At 38.2% G+C, this 24,818-nt stretch overlaps 1 protein-coding gene across 1 annotated transcript in view; it reads left to right on the forward strand.

Moving 5' to 3' along the window:
* Positions 1-24,818, forward strand: part of PRR16 (proline rich 16) — a 139,793-nt gene that overhangs the window by 69,629 nt on the left and 45,346 nt on the right. The gene's annotated exons all lie outside the window — the stretch shown is intronic.

Here is a 24,818-nt window from a genome sequence, read left to right on the forward strand (position 1 = left end):
GTCACGTATTCTAAAGGTAGCCAATTGAAAATGTGTGAAAAATAAAAGCATATGTTAATTTTTGTGTGTTAACCTGGAATAATGGTATTCCCTTAAGATGTGACTGAATTTACATGAATGAATATTACAACAAATAAAGAAAATACACTATAAGCAGTGTTTTTCTTATCTGTGAATGCCTTTTCTTTCTTTTAAACAACATGTTTTCCTCAGTGTGGTGATATTGCAGATTAACTGAAGTGACATGTAGCTTCATCACAATAAGCTGATTGTATCAGTTTTAACATCTGAAATGTGTAGTCAAACGTGTTATTCCATTTATGCTGATGGACATTTGTCTTTAGGCTGCATGTACTCACGGGGCTGCTGGACACACGGGTTAAATCAGTAAGTGTCCAGATATGTCTTACTTCTTGACATTGCAGCTGTGTTCACTCTTACTTTTCATTCGTCCCTCCTGTGTCACGTTTATTCACACAGGAGAACAGGATGACTCTCCCACCCTTAGAACAATCTTGCACTTATATGTCCTTAATTGCCCCAGATAAGCAGGTTTTTTCAGTAAGTTGTGGCTCTGCCTTTAAGGGTGAAGAAGTCAGGGGATGGTGCATGGCTGGAAATCTAACATTTACCTTAAATCCTAGGACTTTGTGTATTTCTCCAACTCCACTTCCCTGCAAGAAAACAAGAGGAACTTACTGGAGGAGAACATATAATTCGTTCATATGAACATATAAAACATTCAAGTTATAGTTCAACTTTCTTAAAGAATTTTCTGAAATGAAGGAGTGTAGGAAACATAAAAGAATGGCTGACTTTAGCTAAGACAAGAATTTTAGCGATGCTGTGTCTTGAAATTGCATCTTGATAGTTTCATTTAATTCTTATATTGTACATTATGAGTGCAAGTGACTAATCTTTTCCTTGGTAGTGGTGAATAGGAAAAAGATTAGTCACTCATACTAAGGTGTTGGTGAATAGCAGTTTGTGATTTGATTAGATCTTCCTTCAGCTGCCACTTTTCCAAGCTGAAGAAACTTTATCTATCTATGTAGGGTATTTTACTCTTCTTTTCTATACAAAAGCCATTTCATTGCCCTTTCAGTTGCCCTTCTAGCTACCTCTTCTAATTCCACTGTGCCATCTGTGGGATGAGACACCAGAATTGAGGACACTGGTCCAAATACAGTGTATTTTGGATACATTCACTGGCCTCCTGCCATCAGTGACTAAATTCTTGTTGGAGTTAAACTTTTAAATCTTGTTAGCTCACTTGGTTTGTAGATTTGATTACCCTGTGCTGGGACCCTTCCTGACTGAATTTCTAACATCTTCTCTTCACTGAGTGTGGAGGAACAAGAAAGGAAAGGAGAAAAAGGATAAACATGCATTTCAACTTGGTGTTGTTGTACTGAAGTATTCAGCAAGTTTCATAACATTACTCCTTGTAATGTGTAAGGTTAGCGTTTATTTGGAAAACAACAATTGTGATTATGAGCCTGTTCATCTCAAAACAAAACAGGATTGGGGGTGTTCCTCTGATTCTGAGTTTTAAATCTCACTGAAAATAGAAACAGCATGGTGCTTTTTTATCACATAACAGTTGTTAAAGTTTTATTTATCTTTTTCTATATCTGTTCCATGAAGATTCCGGGCATTGTTGAATATTTCCAGGGGGTGACATGAAAAAGAAAAGGAATTATGAGGAAACAATGCCCCATTCAGCAAGTTTCTTCCAGGAAGACTTGCCACACCACACTAAGCAGTTTTGTGTAGAGGTCTGTCTTAATATAAACCTTTGCAATTTTCTAAGAAATTGGTGTTGCAGGCTGTCATTTTAGCTGGAAAGTGGCAATAAGAAACACCAAGAGTAAGTAAAAGATAAGTGTGATTGTCTTTCTCATGGTGGACATTAATCTATCATTGTTTGTGAGAAACAAAGGAATTTTCTTCTGGGTTTGCAGGATGGATGTTCATAGGAAAATTTATGTACTGATATTCTTAGTATTTCTAGAGGTGAACTCATTGGATTTTCTTTTCATAACTTTTATGAGCAAATAGGTCATTTATAATCACAAATATTAATGAATTAATAAATGCCTTTTTGTGAATTCAGCATACAGATGTAAGCATGGAATTGCAGGAATTTATGCTGTTACTATAAAAGTAGTCATATAGTAGTCAACACAGAGCTCTGGCCTCACCTATGGAAATCAGGCTTATTAAGTCCTTTGTGATGATCCTGCATAAAATTTTACTGCATAAGATCTTGGCAATGCTTTGTCAAGCTTATACTTTACATGTCCCAAACTGCTGTTCTTTTACAAGCATTTCCCATGACTGACATCCCTGCATACACTTTTATTATTTTCTCTGTGATAAGGGGCATGGAGAGAAAAGAAAGAAAAAGCTTTTTAATTTTGTCACTTCTTCTCTAGAGCAGGAGACTGCCGTTGCAATTTTCCATCACTAGCACTAAATTTTTCCTTATAGTTCACTCTTTGTTAATTGTCATAGTTAGGTTTTGTGGTTCTATAGACTATTATTTTGCATATAATTGCATGAAATTAGCTGAATATGTTTATGTATGAGTCTGTGTCAAGGTTCATAATGGACCATATATAATATGCATATAAATTGAAAAATAGTCCTGTTTTATGGAAAGCTGCATTTGTCATACACAGGACAAATACAGTACAGACTAATGCTTTTGAGATGAAGCAGTGTATTCAGTAAGGATGAAATACTCTAAATGGCTTATTCCCGCTTCTGTTGAATTTAAAAGCCATTAAAATTCCCAGCTTTTCACAATATGCCTGGACATACACAGTCAGTCAACACTTCCTGAAATATGGGGTCTTTACTACAAAATGGGCTTTGAGCCTTGTGAATGCACCTTTATTATCCTGTAAATTGCCTGGATAATTATTTTCATTTTCAGTCACCTCACAAAGGCCATTTGACCAATAAAATGTATTAAAAAGTTAACTTGTGTTTGGTTATATCTTCTCAATGGCTCTTCTTGGTGCTCTTTAGTCTTTTTGCATAAATCTCCTCTGGTACATAAGAAGTGTTGCAGGGAAATAGCCCCAGATCATACTTCCTACTATAGTACTAGGGCAGCATTTTTAGGAGTAGAAGCTCAAAATTGTGTTGATAATTTTTTTCTCATGCTCTAAGAATAGCATCTAGTCAAACACTTACTTTGACAAATGTAATATTTTCACTCACGTGTGAACTTGCATAATTCTATGGCTTCTGCTTGGGCAGTCACTCGTCTCTTGAAGATGAATAAAAATAGTTCAAAACCTTTCACATAGCCCAGCCAACCTTCTACAGTCCTCTTTTTCAGCTGCAAAAAGTCTCACCAGAATTTCTTTACTAGCTTGCTTTCTGTATCACTTGCTTACAGTATCACTCCCAACACTCTGTGGTTCATTAAACTTGGCATAAAATTAAATAACAGTGTGTTGCAGCAGCAGAAAGAACTACAAGCAATTGCAAGCAAGACTTTTGGGGGGTGTGGGTAGGTAAGGACTTGTTTCTGGAGTTCATTTAATCAGTAAAAAAAGCCCTGGGATCTTATTAGAAGTAGTATTCGGTGCGAAACAGAGTAAGAGAAATTGGTAACAATATTGAATTCTCACTAAATAAACCAAGATAATGGAAATACAGCTATCTACTCTTCAGAACAGTAACTAAAGTTATACTGTATGTTAAAAACAATAAATTGTGTTTATTTGTAAAATATATATAGCTATCTTTTGATACCATGTCATTTTTAGGGCAATCAAAAAAATCAAATTAGAAGAATACTTACTTTTCAGCACTGACTATATTTTTAGAATTTTTCTTATGCTGACAGTTCTTTCATTCAGTACAGACAAATTGTTTTCTATAGTTAAAGATTCAGAAGTTAGTAAAGTTAATTTCACAGAATCCTCCCTCAGAACCAGTCCTGGTCATGATCTGTGGTATTGCAAGGGACAGAAAAGCTTTTTACTGTTCTGTCCCCAAAACCGATAGACCAGTGGTACAAGAGAAACTTCAGTAGAGTAGTGGTAGGTAAGGGATGCCAGATGCATCTCCCAGGTGTACTCAGGAGAACTAACAGAAAACGCTGGATTGTGTCCAGAGCTGGGAATTCCATGCTTGGTGGGGAAAGTGTGTGAACATGAGCCCTGAAGACTGGAGATTTTGCCTACTTACTTTTCAGTTCATGTAAATGGCTTTTGATGTCTGAAGTAGCTCCAAAACTGCAGCGTAGTCTTCTGCCATTTTGCTTGGCAAAGCTTTTTCTCTCTCCTCTTTGTCACGGGCCATTGGAGAAGGCTTTTCCCCAGGCACGGCTGTGCACAGTATCAGCAGGAGACCTCAACGCAATGCGAGCTTCCTTTCATGGACATGGTGCTGGCTGATCCCTGTCTTTGCTGTCAGAAGTGCTGGGCTGGTCCTCAAGGTCTGCTGAATGTGGTTAGGCCAGCAGAACTTCACAGCTGTTGTGAGGCACGATGCCTGATGCTCCGGTGTGGGCTGCAGGGCGGGCAGCGCTGCAGGAGTGCGTGGGCACATGCAAAGGTGGTTGTGCTGCCTGGCAGCTGTAAATACTGCTGGTACAGGAGGGGTGAATAGGGTAAGGTGCAGGTTTTGTTCTGCCAGGGCTTCACAATATGTCTCACAGCCGCTTTGCCTTCAGATGATGAACAGTTTTTTTTTCCCCATTTCCAACAGTAATGGATTCCTAACATCCTCAGGAGAGTTTTTAAGTTAAATTAAAAATTAGCATGTCTTTTATAAGTTTTACTCTTCAAAATCTTCCTTCTATCATCTTGTTACTATTGTACTTGCAAAAATGAGAAAGAGAAAATATGGATATGTATGGGTAAGTGGCTGATTTGTGATTTGTGTAGTAGTGTTAATTTCATACGGCTGTAATCACTGTAGGGTTTTCCCCCTTTAATCTTCCCTATTTCAGTGTTTCTAGAAATCAGACATCCAAGACAAGCAGGTATGTTACACTTTCTCATGCAAAGATGCATTCTGCTTATTCTCTTATGGTCTATTGGAACAGCAAGTTCATTCAGTGATACACTCACTACTTCAAAGATTAAGACCTGTGTAGCTTTGATGCATGGAACATTATTGAGGCAGCATGTTTGGTTCTTCTTACGTTGGTGCTACTAATGATTGCTAAGGTTTGAGCAATCTGAGCAGTTCTTACATTTTAGTTGCCAGCTGGGTGTTGCACATGCATGGTACTGCTGTGTATGAAAGCTTCAGTGACTGCTTTAGTATTGTCAGTGTGGTTGCTGCAGTACTTCAGAGTGGTGCAACTGGAGTGTTGATGTTGCAGCACAAATCCCCATGCTCAAATTTTAAGAACATGAACTTAGTAGCTTGTGCTAGTGACCAGAACAGGAGCCCAAAGAAAAAAGCATTAATTTTCTTTTATTAGTGCATTTTAATAATGTGATTTTTATTCAGTAAAACCATAGCTGCTTTAAAAGTTGGATCGTGTAAATGTCAGTTATGCTCTGAACTAACATGGTTTTGCTCTTGCTTTTGGCTCAAATATTAAATATTTTTTACTGAACCCATGACTGCAGGAAAGTTGTTTGGCAAAAGACAACGGTGAAAGATTTGGAAAGCAAACAGGTGTCTGAAAAAATTCAGATACTGAAGTTGTGAAAAACTGTGTTTAATTTTGATCATGTGTTTAATCAAAACAAGGTGGAGGATTGAAAATAACGTCATAGAAGTGAGCAGTGTAATGAATACTTACAATATTTGCATATAATAGATTTCAAAATATATGAGAAGGCAATGTGAGTTAACAGAAAATAGAATTTAATTTGATTTTCATTGAATAGTGCTTCTTTGATCAAAACTTTTCATAACTCATGGATTAAAGACAACTATGTCTTCATTTTCTGTGATGAAAGCAAATTATTTCTCCCCTGACGTTGGAGATCACAAGAATTAATTTTCACCTTTTTTTTTTTTTTTTTTTTGGGTAGAATGCACAAAATGAGAAGTTGGAATGTCTGGTTTTAGTAAAGAATTTGGATGAGCAAGTCTGATTTTTTTCTCTTTCAAAGTCTTCATTTTATTGAGAGAAGGAAGTAGATCTATATAATGGAGTTGAACTGGTCACAATGTTGAAAAGAAAGCCTAAAATCCTTTTCCTTTTTCTCTTTTTTCCTGCTTAGTAAAAAATTTGTATGTTTAAAATCCAGAGTGCTTTTTTCCAGCCATTGACAAAGCTTACAAAGACATTACTGCTTGCTTCTTCTTGTAAGGAAACATGTTAATCAGGAAGAGAGATGCACTTCAGTGTCTAGACAAGCTTAGGGGTCTTTTTCAGTTAAACTCTAATGTATAGTTTTCAGTAAAATGCCCTGGTTTAATATGGATGCAAAAAATAATTACAGACTCTTAAATATGTATTCTTTGGAAGATTAATTTCCACAGCCTGAAATTATTTATTTTTGTGTTCATTAATTATCTTAATTAAGCTCTGCCCTTACAGAGAAGGATTAAAGATAACTCTATGGCTATTAATAGCAATGTAAAGAACTTTATTAGTGAATTTATTCCTTATTAGGATTCACTACTACAGTCCAGTGAAGAATAATTCAGATTTTTATGCTCTGCAGTTCCCTCTTTCACTCCATCAGTAAAAAATGTCAGCATGAATGAACATGTTCTGTGTCTCTACATCATCTTGGCTCATGGATTCCCCTTTTTATTGTTTCCTTTATATCATCATGATGCATTCTTTATTCTCTTTCTTTTTTTTTGAGATAACAGTGCCACCCTTTCGGATCATACTTACTGGTAGTAAGGAACCTAGTTTCATCTGCAGAATCCAAATCTGATGTCAGTGACTGGAAATAGGTTGATTTAATTAAGGGAAGAACTAAAACTTTATTTCATTATCTGCAATGTGCGTGTGCTTTCTTAAACAAATCATGCTACAGTTGTAATGCTTTAAAGATTTAGTCTTTTAGATGTCAGGACTCTGTTCTGCCTGTTAACTCAGTTTATTCTAATTGGAAACCTGTAATCTGCAACTAGATAATCTGAACATAAGAGTGTTTTTTCCTTGCTGTCATGGTTTGACGCTGGCACAATGGCAGTGCCCCCATGAGAATACCCTCTCCCTGGTGTCTGCTGTGAGATGTGACCAGGAATAAGCAAAAGCAGGCTCCTACTTAGAAATAAAGAAAACTTTATTAACTGAACTACAAGAAAATAACTAAACTACAAGGAAAGGAAAAAAAAACACACAAGGAAAATGAAAACCTTACAAAAGCATTTTCCTCCTCCCCCCACCAAATTTCCCAATGCAATACATTCCCCCACATCACCAACTCTCAGTCCGGCACCACCCTTTAGAATACTCAATCTTCAGTTCATCAAGAGGAGAAGAGTCCTTCTCGCACCATAGGCTTCCCCTGGAAACACGCTGAAACCTCGTGTGCTTCCATGTCACTCAGCACCGCCCGGAAAATCCTTTGCCATCGTGACACCTTCCTTCCATGCCCAGTGCTCTCACCACTGTGCATGGACCAGAGCTGATTCTAGGGTTCCCCTTTTAAGGATGCTTTGTCCAGTTCCAACAAAGAGCACAGTCTCTCACTTTTGGGGCACCTGTCCCCCCCATATTTCACCCCCTGGGGCTGAAGGGTCTCAAAAACAGAGATCTTCTCTTCCACTGAAGAGCGGGGGCACCAACCACGCTCCTCACCTGTTGTCTCTGTTCATGCACTCCTTTACATAGCACCACTGCACTCCCTTGACTCTGAGGCACTGCCTCCCCCTAAATGCAGTCTCTGTGTCACAGGGAAAAAAAAGGTTCCGTCCATGGCCACACAAGAAAAGTCCAGCCAAAAAGCCACTCCGTCATCTCCTCCCCCACTCAAGAGTCTTCTACACTTCCCTCGTGGCCCATCCCCTCTTATCTCTTATCTCTCTACTTATTCAGCTCCAGGAGGATCAGCATTTGCAAGGTTACTATCATGCCAGAAAAGGGTTAAAAATTTCAGTCTCTGCCTGTCCCAGAGCTCCAGAACTCCCTCGCTGCCCTGCCGGGCACCCTCTTGCCACACTCCCCCCTTCTCCTCCTGGGCCAGCCGCTATCAAATTCCGTCGCCGGCTCTCCCTCTCTCTCTCCCCTGGGAGGGGGGGAGTGGCTGCCCGATGTCTTTTGGTGCTCCTCCACCCTTCCATCCTCAAGGGCCTCCTCACCTCCCATCTCTGTCCAGGCCCAGGCCTACCGCAGGGCTGCCCCTCCCCGGCCCAGTAGCAGCAGCTGAACGGGGGCAGGAGATCCGACCTCTTTCCCTCAAAGTCCCAAGGGAGCCTCCCAGAGCCGCAGCTCTGGCTTTTTAACCCCTGTGTGTTCTCAGAGGCATGTCCAATTGTCCCAATGGCCACATCAGGTGCCAATATTAAAATCTGAGCACCTATTGGTGGCCACAGCATATCCCAGAAAACCCACTTCCTGTCTATGTCAAACCACGACACTTACTAAGCTTCTGAAAATCCTGAATATTTTCTTCTTTAGTAGAAATGACATATTTACTATATACCACAATCACTTTTCAGATTTCATAGTTATTACACAAAAAAAAAAAAAAACCCAGACCAAAAATCCCCAAAAACCCACAACAAACCAGGGCACCAAAAAAATCCACTCCAACAAAGCAAAACAAACCCCCTCCCTCTAAAAAAAAAAAACAAAAAAAAAAACAAAAAAAAAAAAAACAAAAAACAAAACAAAAAAAACCCTAAAGCAATACAACTAAATTTTCTGTCTTCTAGTCTCTGCTGATTTAATGCTATCATGACTGCCTATGTGTGGTACATTGCATTATTTTCATTCTGTGATTTATTATTTTTTTGTGTCAGAGTTGCTGGAAATTTTGAATTTTTTCTGTACCTGTGCATAAGGCAGCCCTCACAATGCAGTCTCATGAATAAGCTGAGCCATTTTAATGCTTAATTTGCTTCATTACCTTTCTGCTGTGACTATTTGTATATATGGATTCAACATACGGAGATTTTTTATAATATTTGATGTAAGTTCTGCTTTGAAATGAATGCATGTTTGTGTAGTGTATATTTGTTTTAGCTAGTCATTGAGGCACCATACTGTTGTTTATTTTTGTTCATTGGAAAAAATGCTCAATATAAGTTCTGATATTCCTCCATGGGAAAAAGTAGTATTTTCTGTAATGCATTAAACACAGCTGTTCCTGTGTGTACTACAACTCTTATGCAGGGAAATATTTAATCTTTCAATTAATGTGTATGTTTATTTTGGATTTCTTTAGAAAAAAACAAAGGGATCCTGTTTTCTTCTTGAAGTTTGGGTTCTCAGACAAGAGGTTTATATCATTTCTTAGGCAGATATGAGTAATGCTTGAATGCCAGCAAGATCTAAGACCCAGGCAGTGCTGGGTGTGCTGATCAGGGTCTATGAGAACCTCACTTAGTGGTTGTGAATGGTTTGATGTGTTCAGAATTGCCATGGAGACTTTTAGTCTTACATAACCTAATACGTCATATACTTACACCCGGCTCTGGAAAACATGTAATTTCTGCAATAGCTTACGACAGATGTTATCTGAAAAATAACTCCCCAAAAGGTTGTTAAATGTAGGGAATTTTGAGTGTTTTGTTTTGTTGTTGATTGTTGTCTTTTTCCCCCTAAATAAATATTCCAGTGCATATGTTGCAAGGAAATGTCAGTGAAAAGGGTATTTGAACTTTAGAACATCTACACTTGGTACTTGACTGTGTTTTATTTATCCTACTGTCAGGAGAATCTATTAGCCAGCAAGATTACCCAAAACCGTTCCACTCTGCAGTACTTTAGCAGAATAATAGTAAAAGATAGCACACATTTTGCAGGAAGGGTTGCATGAGAGGTGTAACCGTTGTTCCAGAGCTTATGATGTAAATGGATAAAAAATAAATAGAAGAGAAAAATAATGCCACATAAAGATTGAGCTCCTTTCCTGAGTTAACACAGTAGTTACCCGAATAGCAGAGGTGGCAATTAGAAACCACTGGGCAGACTCCAATCTGCTGTCGTCTCCTTTAGGATAACCTGTGTAGTATATGAGTACACAGCCACTACATTCAAAGCATTTTGTGTGATTTTATTTTTCTGTTAACAAAGTATTATTTCTACTGCTGCAATACCTCTGAATGGATAGGAGCATGTTGAAGGACTTAATGGCTTTGGTTTTGCAGTATGATCATGTTGTTTTTAAGCTTATTTATCTGGACAAGGGGGAAATATTTGATCTTAAAAATACTTTAGGAGGTATCAACAAAGCTACCTGCTCCAAGTATGGGGACAGGTATCATCAGTGAATCCATTTTTTGGTAATGGTTTTATCAGTGCAAAACAGCCATTATTGTAACTGTCAGGCTAGAAAAGTAATTTTGCCCTTGGATTTTACTAACCTAGAGGAAAGAAAAAACAAGATACAGTGGTCATCAGGTTACCTGGATATATTATAAATATCTGACAGCAGGTGTAAAATAGAATCTAATAGTGCATATAAGCATATAAGAACACTTGCATAAAAATGTACATAAAAGATGAAGAAAATCTGTACACCTAACCTGTCTGTGGTGTTTTGGAAAGCTGCTTTGGTTTTAACTGAATAGATGTTAGGAACAGACCAAACAACTATGATCCTTGCTTATACATTAAGGCTGAGTTTTTTTATGCCATGACATTTTCCTTAGTACTTATGGTTAAGAAGGTAGTTGGTGTGTGTCACAGTCCATAGATATTCAATAGAAATATTTAGTAAGTAATGGTACAACTAATGTTGTACCAATAAAGTACCAGCTGGCAGTAGTTTAAATGTGCAAAATTATATCTCCAGAATATAAATCTTATTTATAGAATCAGAGAATGGTTTCGGTTGGAAAAGCCAAGATCATCTAGTTCCAACTCCCTTACCATGGCAGGGACACCTCCCACTACATGAGGTCACTCAAAGCCACATCCAACCTGTCCTTGAACGTGACCAGACGTGGGGCATCCACTTGTGATGAGGGCTAGCTCTTCCATGTTTCACTACCTTCACAGTGAAGAATTTCTTCCTAACATCTAATCCAAACCTGCTCTCTTTCAATCTGTACCTATTTGCCCTTGTCCTGTCATTGCAGTTCCTGATGAAGGGTCCCTCTCCAGCTTCCCTGCAGGCCCCTTCAGATCCTGCAAGGCTGCCATGAGGTCTCCACACAACCTTCCCTTCTCCAGGCTGGACATCCCCAGCTGTGTCAGCCTGGCCTTGTAGGGGATGTGCTCCAGTCTGTTTGTTGACTTCATGTTCCTGCTCTGGACTTGCTCCTACCATTCCGTGTCCTCCTTGTGTTGGGGACACCAGAACTGGACACAGCCCTGCCGTGGGGTCCCACCAGAGCAGAGCAGAGCAGAGCAGAGCAGAGCAGAGCAGAGGGGCAGAATCCCCTCCCTCGCCCTGCTGGCCGCGCTGCTTTTGGCACAGCCCGGGGCACGTCTGCCTTTGTGGGCTGTGAGCACACACTGCTGGCCCGTGTGGAGTTTTCCATCTGCCATCCCCACCAAGTCCTGCCCCACAGGGCTGCTCCCAATCACTTCTCTTCCCGACCTGTGGGTGCGCCTGGGATTGCCATGACCCGGGTGTACGAGCTTGCACTTGCACTCTGTTGAACTTCTTGATGTTCCCACAGTCCCGCTTTCCAAGCCTGTCCAAGGTCCCTGTGGCTGGCACCCCTTGCCCGGGCATGTCCCTGCCCCGCACAGGGTGGTGTCATCAGGGAGCTTGCTGAGGGTGCTCTCCATGCCACTGTCCCTGTCACCAGCAAAGGTGTTGAACATCATCAGCCCCAGATCCGACCCTGGGGATCACCGCTGGCCTCAGGTCTGCGTGTGGACAAGGAGCTTTTTGCCAAAACTCTTTCCATGCAGCCATCCAGGCAGCTGTTCATTCACCAAATGGTCCAGCCAACAAACCTATGTGTCTCCAGTTTAGAGGCAAGGATGTCCTGTGAAACAGTGTCCAAAGCTTTGCATATGTACAGGTAGACAGTGCCAATTGCTCTGCCCTTATCCACCAGTGCTCCCTTATCCACCAGCAGCTCCATCACAGAAGACAAGATTTCCCTCTGTAAAGCCATGCTGGCTCTCTCCAGTCTCCTCTTTGTTTTCCATGTGTCTTAGCATGGTTTCCAGGAGAATCTGCTCTGTGCCAAGCTTGCCTGGCACAGAGCTAAAGCTAACTGCTCTATATATCCCCAGGTCTCCACTTTACCTTTTTTAAAAATGAGGATTATAATTCCCGTTTTCCAGTCATCAGGAACTTCACCTGACTGCCATGATTTTTCAAGTATGATGGATAGGGACATAGCAATTCGTCTACCACTTCCCTCAGAACTCACAGAATTTAATTTAATGTTAACTTTTCCTTATCGCTGAATTACCATCTTCAATATGTTACATCTAGCCTGAAAAAGTGTCTTAATTCCTACCAGGAAGATGCAATCTACCTAGCTCTGTATAAAGGGATTTCTCTTTTAAAGGTACCTAATGTCTCAGAACTTATGGCACTTAAGTAAATATAGTTCTTTTGTCCGAACCTAATCAAAATATTTCTTCTGCCTTTTAAAAATTAAATGCAAACCCATAATATTTTAATAGTGTTCATTTGAAACTGTAAAATAATTTTCAATACTTACCTTTCTTTAGACATTTCAGAATTGCCTAATTTTTCAAACACAGATTATATTTTTCATACATTTTACAGCACTTTCTAAAGTTAAAAAGACGTGCTTTTTACCTTGGTATTCAGGTCCATTTTTTTGGGCCTGAACCCCAAGTCTACATTCACAACTTCCATTTGCTTTGCCAAAAGGGAAAATACTGACTCTAGAATAATATGTCTCAGTATTAAAATCTGAGTTGCAGCTTTATAGTCTACATGCATAATTTTCTTTTCACTAATAGCCCAGAAAATGGAACAACTGTTTGTTCAGTGCTGTCTGAAAAGATTTTGAACAGCAGTGTTTCTGATGAGATTCATGGTATCTTTCAGTGCATACACCAGATGTCTCATGTGCTTAACATCTCACCAACCATGTTCTTTTGAGTGGTGGAACTGCATTTTTCTTTGAATCAAAGCCAGCCAAGATGACCTCCATAGGATAGCAGCAGAAGGAGGCACTTGATCTGTCTTTCTAGTTCTTCTCTGTGCATCCTGCCAGCTGCACTGGAAAAATTCACTTTTTACATCTTTACATCTAAGGACCACTTCAAAATACCAGGTACAAAACATTTCATTCCTGCTGCCACAAGTACTATAGTTATAAGAAAGGGATTGAGGTTTATAAGGATGAGATGAGGTAAGGACTCTTCAAAGTGGATTGTTGGCAGTCAAAGAAATGCTTTAGTAGTTGAGGCATTGTGCCATTGACCTGAGCAGAATTTCTGATATATGGGGGGAATGAGGGGAGGAGGGAAGAGAGAGGGGGAAAGGAAGAAGAAAAGGAGAGAAGGGGGAGGGGGAAAGGAAGAAGAAAAAAGTATTCCTGTCTTGTAAACCCCAGAAGACATTGTGAAAGGAAGGTACAGCTAATAAGACAGGGGTTTTTTTCCCTCTTGTCTTGAGATTTGGATCAGATATATATAGCCAAATATATTTCCATATATAGCCAAAATCACTATAGAAATAATTTATGAAATATATAAATTTAAATTAAATATTCCAGATAATTTTTAGTAAGATGCTCGCTCAATTGAAAACTCTTTTCATGAAAGCCAAAAAGCAAAACCAGGCTTCAAAGGCTAAACACCAACAAGTCTTTTAAAGGAGTGAATCCTTTTGACTTTATCTGTGGTTGGAAATTTGTGGTAGCTGTACTGAATCTTGGCTGCAGTTTGTTATTTGCATGGCTGAGGCAGACAGTTACTCCCCCACCCAGCTCACCACTGTGTTTTCCAAATCTGTTTGCAAATGGTTTTCTACTCCCTGCACAATGTATTCTACTACTGTAGTTTACTTCTGTAAGGCAGTTATTGACTTACCTAGGAAAACAGACCTCTCCAGAATTTCACCTTCCACCTGTCATTAATACCTCTGAAAGTCATGCCTCTCTTTTGCATTAAAAACAGCAAAACTAACTTTATCCAAAGGAAACCTATGCCACAGATGCAGAAGCATCTGGACTGAGCACACAGGAGAGGGACTGGACCACCCGCAGTAAAAACACAGTGTTGTGGTCCTGAGTACTGCACCATGTACCTTGTGGGATGCCAAAATTCTCTTTTAATAGTTCAGTATTGCTGGGAGTGCAAGTATGTTAGAGCCAAATAGGCCCAGCAGTTTTGTGGGATATGCAAAAGCAAAAGAAAAAGCAAAGAAAAGTGAAAGCAAAGAAAACTTTCTGTTTCTGTGTGTTATTAGCTAGCTGATCTGCAACAAGAAGCAGAATTGGAGCAGCAGCTACTTGTGCCAAAAACATGACATAATGGTCTTACAAGGACAAAAATTTAATAGTCTTAGCTTGAAAAAACATCTGCAGTCTTGTTTTTTGCCCCACTGAAATGATTATCTCCATCAAATGTGCTGGAAATACCTGAGCTAGAGTTTTCCTGGGAATGTAATGTTTTTTATTTTGGAGCGGGCACTGTATATCATTGCGAACATTCAAACATTAGCTGAAAATTCTGCTTCTTTACATTTGCTTCTCGTGCATTCCTAATTTATTAATTTCTTTTTGGACTGGAGAGCAGATAGCTTTCTTTGAAATAAGTGACTTTGATCACATTCAGCTTTAACTGTAAAACAACTGACCATCTGTGTAAACATGTAATATTACATTGTTTGCTTTGAATTTTGTTAAACATCTCTCTTGGCAATGATCCTATTATGATAATATGAATGTACAATTATTGTTAAATCAGTTAATTATTTATTTAAAAATACTTAGCTACAGTTTGCTTACACTGTCTGAAATATGTTAGTCATAATCACTTGAAGGGCTCAGTTTTAGATGTCTAATAAACAGACAAAAGTTTAATATATAGAACCAAAAATGAGATAAAACTGGTTTTGTATATACTTCTCAGGTGCCCATATAGCATTATATTGAAAGAAATCTGAAAAAAATAGTATTTTTAAATATTAAGATAAAATATTATTTTAATTAAATTACTAAAATATATTGTGATACACTGTGAGCTGAGGTCATTTAAGCAAACATTAATTTTAAAGCTTTATGGTTCATAGCAGTTACTTTCTCTGTTAACAGTTTGCTGATTTATTACTTCTATTTATTCGTGGTGTAAGCTTACCATGGGCTGTGTCCTGTGACGTGTTTTGCCCGGTACATCTAGATGGAAAAGATCAGATTGAGTTCCAAGAAGCTTTCAATAGGGTCACTATTGCAAAATGTTTTGTGCTGTCTCATTCTTGGAAAAATGTCTGCAGTACTGTTATTTCCTGTTGTTACGTGCAGCTCACCAGCGGGGTGGGGGCGACCTGGGAGCTTGTGCATTTGGGACCTCCCAGCAGAAAAAGATGCAAACTTTCTAATAATGATCATCTTTACCTATAGCATTGGTTTCATCCTGGCAGATAGTTCAACCTGTTGCACGAACAGCACATCTTTCAAGGATAGGAATATCAACAGAAAGAGTATTGCAGGTGTGTCTGAAAGCAGGTCTATTGCATTAGCAGGCTTTCCATTTTTTTGAGTATAAAAAGCCGAGAATGCTGTCACTTCATCTAAAATTTGCTTTAAATTTTGTATTTAATTCTCTAGTTCTGTTCATCTGTGTTGAAATTGTGTTTTAAAAACTGTCCAACAGGAGTAAGTACTTCCAGGTTAATGTAAATTTCTTGCACATTTAATTTGGGTTTAAATGTGACTTTGGAGCTGTAACCTAAATGGTGCTGAAATACAAAAATATGGATGCCATCTAGACTCAAAAGAGTGTTTTACTAATAAAATCCTTTAAGTCAAAATGTCCAACAGCCTAACTTGTGGTCTCAGAAAAGATATATTGGCTGTCCTTGGAGAACGTGGTTTTTTTTGTTTTAGTACAAAAGGATGATAAACATTTCTTTCTGGAGCCTATTTTAGAGGGCCAGAGGAAAGGAAAGGATGCCAATTAATACTTTGCATAGTGAGATGGTTTATTTAAAATCAGAGAAATATACCCAGTTCTTAAGACTAGCATTAACAAAAGAATTGCAGTGGATTGTTTTATCAGCTTCTCAGCAAGTTTATTTTGGGTGTGCTAAATATTTAATTCAGAGCTATAATGTTACAAGGTTGTTTATCTTTTTTTAACAATATCTGTTATTAATGTATTTGAAAAGTGTACCTAGGAAAGTATTTATGAAAATATGTGATTTTTCTAATCCTACAAAGGAACTTCTAGTCTCCACAGTTGCCATGGTTAGCATTAATTAACATACTTTTAGGAACTCCTACATTCTGTTTACCTTAATAGTTAAGAGCTTGGACAAATATTTAGCAGTCATTTAAATTAATATGATTTCTAATTAGGCAAATCACTGTATTTGTAGTCATTGTGAATGGCTGTTTATGTCAAAGATTGTTATGTAGGGAGTAAAATCGCTAAGATTTTGTGCTATTGCATTTACAGCTGGTTTACAACATGTTTATTCAGAAAACATTAGCAATAATGAGAATGCAAAGATTAACCATTCCTCGGCTTTTTTCAACATGCAGGTATCTTCAATTTTGCTACATTTTGAGAAAGAAAAGCAGTATTAAGCTGCAAGGAGTATAACTGAGACATGTAAACAAGGATTTAATATTAATTCCCCAAAATTTTCTACAGGGAAGACCTTTTACTTTTATTACATGCGTATTTAAGCATAGAATTCTGATTAGTAATTTGTCTTTTGAATTTCCTTCTTTGTGCCAATGAATTTAAAATAATAGTATGCAGAATTATCTCTCACATGTATATTTGATATGCCCAGCTTCATCTTTTTTTTTTTTTTTCTTACCTGATAATATAAAGACAAAATTTGGATATTCTTTTTAAATAATCATGCAGGCTACATCTACCATGTCAAATCTAAATTTGAAGAGTAAGAAAAAGAAAGGAGTATAATTGACATCAGTCAATTACAGTAGAGGAAAAATTGCTTATTTCCCATTAAGTTCCAGTTTTCTTTGTGAGTCGTGAAATCAAATTTTCCTTATATTTTATAAGGCAGGCTTCATTAATTCATTTGTTTAGTACTTAAAAGCTTTTTGTAAATTTCCTAGTCCTGAGTGTTTTTTCAGTGTTCAGGACAAGCTGTACAATCTGCTTTTGAGCAGAGTCCAGGGTAGCACTGGGTTAACTCGGCTGGCTAGTTAGCACTGCTGCCCATGGAGACATGCATTGTGCCTGCTTTTCCAAGTCTGTGGGCTGGTTTGCTGTGCTTGCACAGGGCTGAGCCTGAGCTGCAGTTTGCCTTTCAGCCTGGCTAACGAGCTACACGTGAAATCATTGCACTTCTTGCCAGAGTTAAGACAAGTGTCATCATTCTGTGATGATCCAGATGTGACAAAACAGATTTATTCTGCTTTATTTTTAGTGAAATTATTTATTTTCCTATATTGACAGATATGAGATGATGTGAGTATATCACTCATTTCCAGTATTTCACTGGAAGTGTGAAACTCCGTTGCCATTAAAAATGAATGAGACCGAATCAAAACTGACTTGTTCCGGTTAATATTTTAGAATGGCTATTTTTTGTTAGAAATATTATTTGAACTTGCTTTTTTCAGAAGGATTTTTTGTTTGTTTTTAGTTTATTTTCTCAGGGTTCTGTTTGTTTATCATAGTTTTATCAGGCTTCTTCTGTGTGTGACAAGAATTGTAATTGTACTATTCATCATGAATACATGCTACATATCTGCCTTCATGTCTCTGTTCTTCCAAACAACATCCCTATGAGACTTCATCCAAAAGTGTTCACAGGAGAATTGCCACGGCTATGTCAAATTCTTAAATGGGAACATGAGGAGCAGCTTGCTGTAATTTCTTTTCTTTTTTTTTTCCTTATTATTTTGTCATGGAAAAAAAAACTTAAAAAAAAAAATATTTTGAATATGGGCTTCCTAGTTTCCTTTCCCTGAACTGCTAATTCAGAATCATGATGTTGAGTTTTCATGGCCATTTTAGGTTCTCAGGAGCCCAACATAGTCATAAATTTTCACTTACATGGTTATTTCCAGCCTAACTTGGCGTTCAGTCTGCTTCAGAATGTAAGGGAACAGTTGAGTAATAGCTGTCACTGAAAAATAGGCATTTTGAATTTCATTTATTTACAGAGGCTGAGATGGAATGTACTGCATCCAGCTCTGGGGTCCCCAGTATAGAAAGGACATCGACCTGCTGGGGCAAATCCAGAGGCACTCAGGGGTCAGAGGGATGAGGCACCTCTCCTGTGAGGAACAGCTGAGAGAACTGGGATTGTTCAGCCTGGGGAAGGGAAGGGAAGGGAAGGGAAGGGAAGGGAAGGGAAGGGAAGGGAAGGGAAGGGAAGGGAAGGGAAGGGAAGGGAAGGGAAGGGAAGGGAAGGGAAGGGAAGGGAAGGGAAGGGAAGGGAAGGGAAGGGAAGGGAAGGGAAGGGAAGGGAAGGGAAGGGAAGGGAAGGGAAGGGAAGGGAAGGGAAGGGAAGGGAAGGGAAGGGAAGGGAAGGGAAGGGAAGGGAAGGGAAGGGAAGGGAAGGGAAGGGAAGGGAAGGCTGTTGCATGACCCCGCTGCAGCCTTCCAGTATCAGAAGAGGAATGGAGAGAGGCTTTTTGCAAAGGCATGTCATGATAATGCAAAAGAAATGGCTTCAAACTGAAAGGGAGTAGGTTTAGAATAGATCTCAGGAAGAAATCCATTTCTGCAAGGGTGGTGAGGCACTGGAACAGGCGTCCCAGGGAACCTGGGGTTGCCTGCTTCCTGACAGTGTTCCAGGCCATGCTGGATGAGGCTTTTAGCTGACTGAGCTATGGAAGGTGTTCCTGCTCATGTGCAGGAGGTTGGAATTAGATGGAATTAGATGATCTTGGAGACCTTGTCCAGCCTAGGGTATCTGTGACAATGTGTTAGTGTACTCTAAAGCATAATTCTAGTTTGCTGATGTTACTAATGTATTCTTTGCCCAAAACTTTGTGGTGGCAAAGACTTGATGTGTGTCACTTTGCTTAGGATAGGGTTGATCTCTTGGATGCTCTAACATCCAAGGGCTTCACACCAGCCTTGCCCTTTCAAGCTGCTGCAGTATGAGTGACTAGGCTGCTGCCATACTACTCTTAAGAAAAAGCTGAACTAATCTGCAAGGAAGTTTGTATTTACTCAAATACTGAATTAATCCCCAGTGCTTTGTTACAGTGTTTTAGCATAAACAGACATTACTTATTAATACATCTTCATATACGAGTATGCTGATGGATACATTGTAAAAACAAACAAAAAAAACCAACCCACAACCCAATTGCAAGAATGAGACAGATTCTGTAGCTGTAGTTTCACAAAACAGCTACAGCTTGAGTTTATGCAATTTCATTAAGCTCTTTGTCTATAAAAGCATCTGTTTTTTATCTCAAGCAGAAAGAGGTGTAGGTGGCATTTCCATGTAGTGAAGGTGGGTAACTAGAGGATACTTGGGCAGTATCCAAAAACTGGCACAGGTTTCACCAGATACAGTCATGTTCACATGCTCACTGTAGATAAGTATGACAAGATCTGCTTAATACAACATCAGCTGGGAAGTTCTTGGGTGAGAAATTGTTTGAGAATGGAATAAGGTTCTACACAAATATTTCTGTGTGACTTTTCTAGTGTTCTGTCCTGAGCACTTGCTTTTTGTAATTTTTCACAACATTGTACTAAGTAGACCACTTGTCTCTCTTGATACAGCTTTTCTTTTGCTTTCTTTTGGCAATTTTTTAGCTTACACAACATTATACACTTGTTTCTAGTCTAATTTTGGTTCTTTTTCTTGTTGACCTGGAAGCTGTATTCTCTGGGGATTGGGGGTAGTGAAGGGGACAGGTAGCAATGCAGAGAAGTTTGCTGCAGGAAAATACAAAAGATATGACCATGGATTGAAGCTGAAATGCAAGCACCAGAGAAAAGGTTATTATTCTGCTGTTATGCAGCTTAAACTGTAAAGGGAGATATTGGTTCTCACTGTTAACAGGGACCTCAGTTTCATTCATTTTTAACTCTGGGGTAATTTGGGATTTACAGGCGCTTAATAAGGAAGAAGCTTTGTTTGTGTCCTTAGATATCACAGACCTAGTCACAGAATATTCTGAGTTGGAAGGGACCCACGAGAATCATCAAAGCCAACTCCGAAGTGGATGGTCCATGCAGAGATCAAAGCCAGAACCCTGGCATTATTAGCAGCATGATCTGACCAGCTGGGCTGATCTCACGTTCCCCGTATATATTGAACTTCATTTTTGTCAACAAAGGTCTAATAACTGTACAGGAAGTCATACGATAAAGTAATGGGAATGTACATAGTTTGGCAGTTTTTCTAGAAGATTCTGGTACTAATGGTAGCGAGTGAACAGTTTTTGTGGGATGAGAGGTGCAATCATGAGACGTTAGGGCTGCTGATATAGCATATTTCCCAGTCCTTTACTTAAAGCAAGAGCAGCCTCTTCATGGGAGGGCTGATTGCTCTTATTCTTAATTACATATTTATTTTTGTGGCTTGTCAGGTAGCTAAGTTTTGCACAAAAGGTGCAATATTTGTCTGTGTCAAACTTTGCAAGTTTTTGGGATGGCTTTAAAAATTAAAAAAGAAAATATATTTTATTCCATTTATTTTGTCCCCCAATTTTTTCATTTCACCACAAATTATTTTAGCTCCGAACAAGAACTAGTCTCATGACATGATTTGATTTTGGTTGATTTAAAATCAAATTCAGCATCTGTCCATTACTACTGATTTTCTAGTAAGCTTCAGCAGACTTTTAAATCTCGTAGCTGCACATAGGTATGGTGTAGTACGAAAGAGTACTACATGAATTATACCTGTTCCATCTCAGAAGTAATATCACCTAAGTTCCATCTTGTTTATGCAGCTTTTCTGAGAGCCACTAGCCTGTACAGAAGCAAGTAAGGAAAAAAAAAAGAAAAAAAAAAGAAATCTAGTTTGTAAATCAATGTGAATCTTTGAAAAATATTTTAAAAATGCAAATGGCTGAACATCTTAAGAAATATTACACCTTTTTACTTCTGTGAACTTTAAAAATCATGAATCTTTAAATGTATATTAATTTCCTTCCTGAAAAGCAATTTGCTTTTTTACTTAAGTGTCGCAAAAAAAGCTCAACAATTGTATGTGGTGGATTGAGGGCAGACAGTGGATTCTATATTCACTGAACATTGGGACCTTCCTTTAAATAGGAGGAAAAACAAACCTAGTGAAGCATTTATTGTAAGGAGACAACAAAACTCTCCATAAATGTACTTCGGATGTATATTAGATAATCACACAAAGAAGCAGTGAAAAAAAGTGTTTGTGACTAATTGTAGAGACACTTTTCTGAGAAGTTTATTAATACAAGCAAGAAGTACAAGTACGTGTTACTTTCTGTGTCTTGTTTTAGTCTTATGATTACAAGTTGGATTCTTGGAATGAGATCCTGGCATCCTGTGAGAAATACAGAGTTTTGAGGATTGGTATAATCGAGTTAGGACATTTGCCCGCAAAAGGCCTTCAACAGGGGAGCTAAAAACTAGACAAAACTTACAAGTACAGCTCAAACAATGGAAATATTAGGTCAGAACAGGCTGCTTTTAATAATCACAAGACTTTTTCTTGGACTAGATTCTGAAGTTCTTTTAAACAGGAACTGCAGTTTGACCTCAGTGGAAAAGCAATACGTTATGCTAGCTCTGTAGTTTTAAGCAACTTTATATAAAAATTTGGTAACATTGAGGATTGGGTTAACTGTAAAATGTCTTTGCATTGCAAATGGTTTGCAACTTCAGTGGGGATTTGGTTGGGGTTTTTTTGTTAGTTGGGGTTGAACAGTTTTTTTTTCCTTTTTACCTGAACTTGATTTTACTGGTTAATTCTCCATGCTGTTAGTTGCAGCACAGAATTTCTGAGTCCAAATGCATGTTGCTAAGGGTGTAATCTTGTATTTTGGCAGAGAAATCCAACTCTGGGTACCTAATATTGCTAAGATAATTAGATATCTTAGATGAGATAAGAATAGACTGATGTCCTGGTTCATTCAGGAGTGTCACATTGGATTCTACAAAGCTTGAAGCCTCAGGATACTGCTGGCAGGGTAGAAGTGGGCATATATGCAGAGCTCAAATCCAGTTAATGGCTAAGGGCCTCCCTGAACTATAAAATTAGGTATCTCCAATATTTGTACATGTGAATCAAGTCCTGTTTTATTCAGAAATGAAAGAATGGACACAATCTGTACAACTAGAGCACCTTTTTCTTTTTATCTTTTTATTTATTTTTTTAATTAACCTCTTACTTACTTACTTTAATTAACCTCTTACTTCCATAGAGGGTGCACTGTGAAAGAAGGGTTTATTGGTTTTTTTTTTTAACTACAACAGTTTCGCTGTGTTAGTCATGAGTTCTCATGTTGCTTTTTCATCTTATTTGAATTTTACCTTCTGGGATAAAAAAGCAGAAGAAAGGAACAGCACACAGACTCACAAATCGTGGTGGGAATGAATCTAGACAGATAAACTGTGTTGTTGTGTCAGAGCCATTTCATGCTGGATTTATGTTCTACAAACGGATAAGTGACAAAAAAAATGTTGATGTGTACTACACATTTGTCCAGAAGGCATGAGATAAACTCTGTAGTCATTAACTTGAAGGGTAGTTCATAAACAGACTTTCCTGTTACTCTTGAGAAAATTCTTTGCTCTGCTATGTATAATTTTTCTGTTTCTTTGCCTGCCAAGGAATTTCTTTGGTTTATGTTGAATCAAGCTGTTCTATCTCTGTTATAATTTAATAAAAGATGATAGGATGCAGTAGGATATTTAGATATATATAGGCAGACCCTTATATTTACACAAATCCATCCAGAGGGATGTTTAAATTTCAGGCTTACTGCCCAGACCTTTTTTTTTTTTGTTCCTGTTTCCTTCTGAGAAATTCTCTCTGCCTTATTTTGCTTATGTAATGGAAGGTGATAATAAGAATTCTTTCACTTGTAAGCTGTCATTCTTGGAATGAATTTTGGTACAGATGGGATTTGTCTACCTTTATTCTGAAATTTTCCTGAGTTCTTAGATGCTATGCCCTGGAGGGGATGTGTTGGATCTGGCAGCTACTAGAGTTCAACTCTCCATTTAAACTTCTAGAATAATTTTTTTAATCCTTATTATTTCAGGGATTTAATGTCTCTGGTTTAAGGGTATATTTTTGTCTTTTTTCTTTTTCTTTTTTTTTTTTTTTTTTTTGAGAAAAAGTAGAAATTTAAATGCAACATGATACCTGACTTAGAATATTGAATAAATTAGTTGTTTGAAATACTTTTAGAGAAAAATTATTGTGAAGTTTTTTCAAAGATGCTTGAAAGCTCTCTGAATGATGCTTATTTGCATGTTTGCTGGTTTTAGGAAAAGGAGACCACTAAACTGAATTGAGGCATATGAATTTTTATGAATTTTGTATTATGCAACTCAGCTTACAGTATGAGCAGTGAAAGCTGGAGTGCTTTTTCATTTTATGGTGGTTTTGCTTTTATTATTTACCTTTTACTACTGGACACATAAGTGGGGGACTGATCTGACTGAATAAAGAATCACTGCCTTCAGTAGTGGCTTTCATGTTTTTTGCAGTTATTATGTGGCTCATATGCCTAAAAATAGTTTGAAATCAGTAGTATCAGCACCAAATTATTGAAAGCAGGAAGTAGAAATGAAAGTTTCTGCGCCACAATGGCCACATCTGGTTTTTCATTTCAAATGTATTGGTTTGCCTCCTCCAGAGCAGCACAGGTCTCCGAGAAGGATCCAAAGCAATGGCACAGGTTTTTATTCATGCACCAGAGTTAGTTAGCAACATTTCAGCTACTGATTACTTTAGGTACACCCTGGGAGGCTGTGAAGGACAGAAATCAGTTTTTAAATGTGTCCCAGTGCTACTTCCTGTGGCATCTGTTGTAGTTATGTGTAGCTCATAACTACAGTTGTTCAACTGGCCACTGAGTTAAATGGATTTTGCAGGGAAGGCTCCAAGTAAACGCACCGTTGGTTTCATGCCATATCTAAAAATCAGTAGAAAAGGGATTCTTGAAGACTAGAAAAGATCTAGCAATGTAGAATCTAAAACAAGAATTCTGGGAGGTAGAGGAAAGCTTTAAATAAAGTGCATGAGTTCTTAAATACTTCTGAGTGGAAACCAAGCAACATTTTCTCTTTCAGCAAATGCTATTTCAGGATTTTTTTGGAGGATTTCAGATCTTATGGAAAATGCTCATAAAGGGAGATAACACAAAAGAGATTTTGTTTCTCATAGTCTCTTTTATGTTAAAAAAAAGTCAGAAAATTGTGTATCAAACATATGATTCTACACATATAATATCACCTGTGTGGAGAATGCATATTTAAATCTAGAGTGTGTGAAAGGTCAGAGTTAAAAGATGCTCTGCAGAATTTTTGGGTTCAGAAGCTGTCATGTAGAAGCTAAAGCTGAACAATTTTGTCTCCTCCTGCACCGGAAGGCAAAGCATAATGCTGAAGAATTACACTTCACTCACTATGATATTACCAAGTAAAC

This window comes from Ammospiza caudacuta, chromosome Z (assembly GCF_027887145.1).
Source record: "Ammospiza caudacuta isolate bAmmCau1 chromosome Z, bAmmCau1.pri, whole genome shotgun sequence".
NCBI lineage: Eukaryota > Metazoa > Chordata > Aves > Passeriformes > Passerellidae > Ammospiza > Ammospiza caudacuta.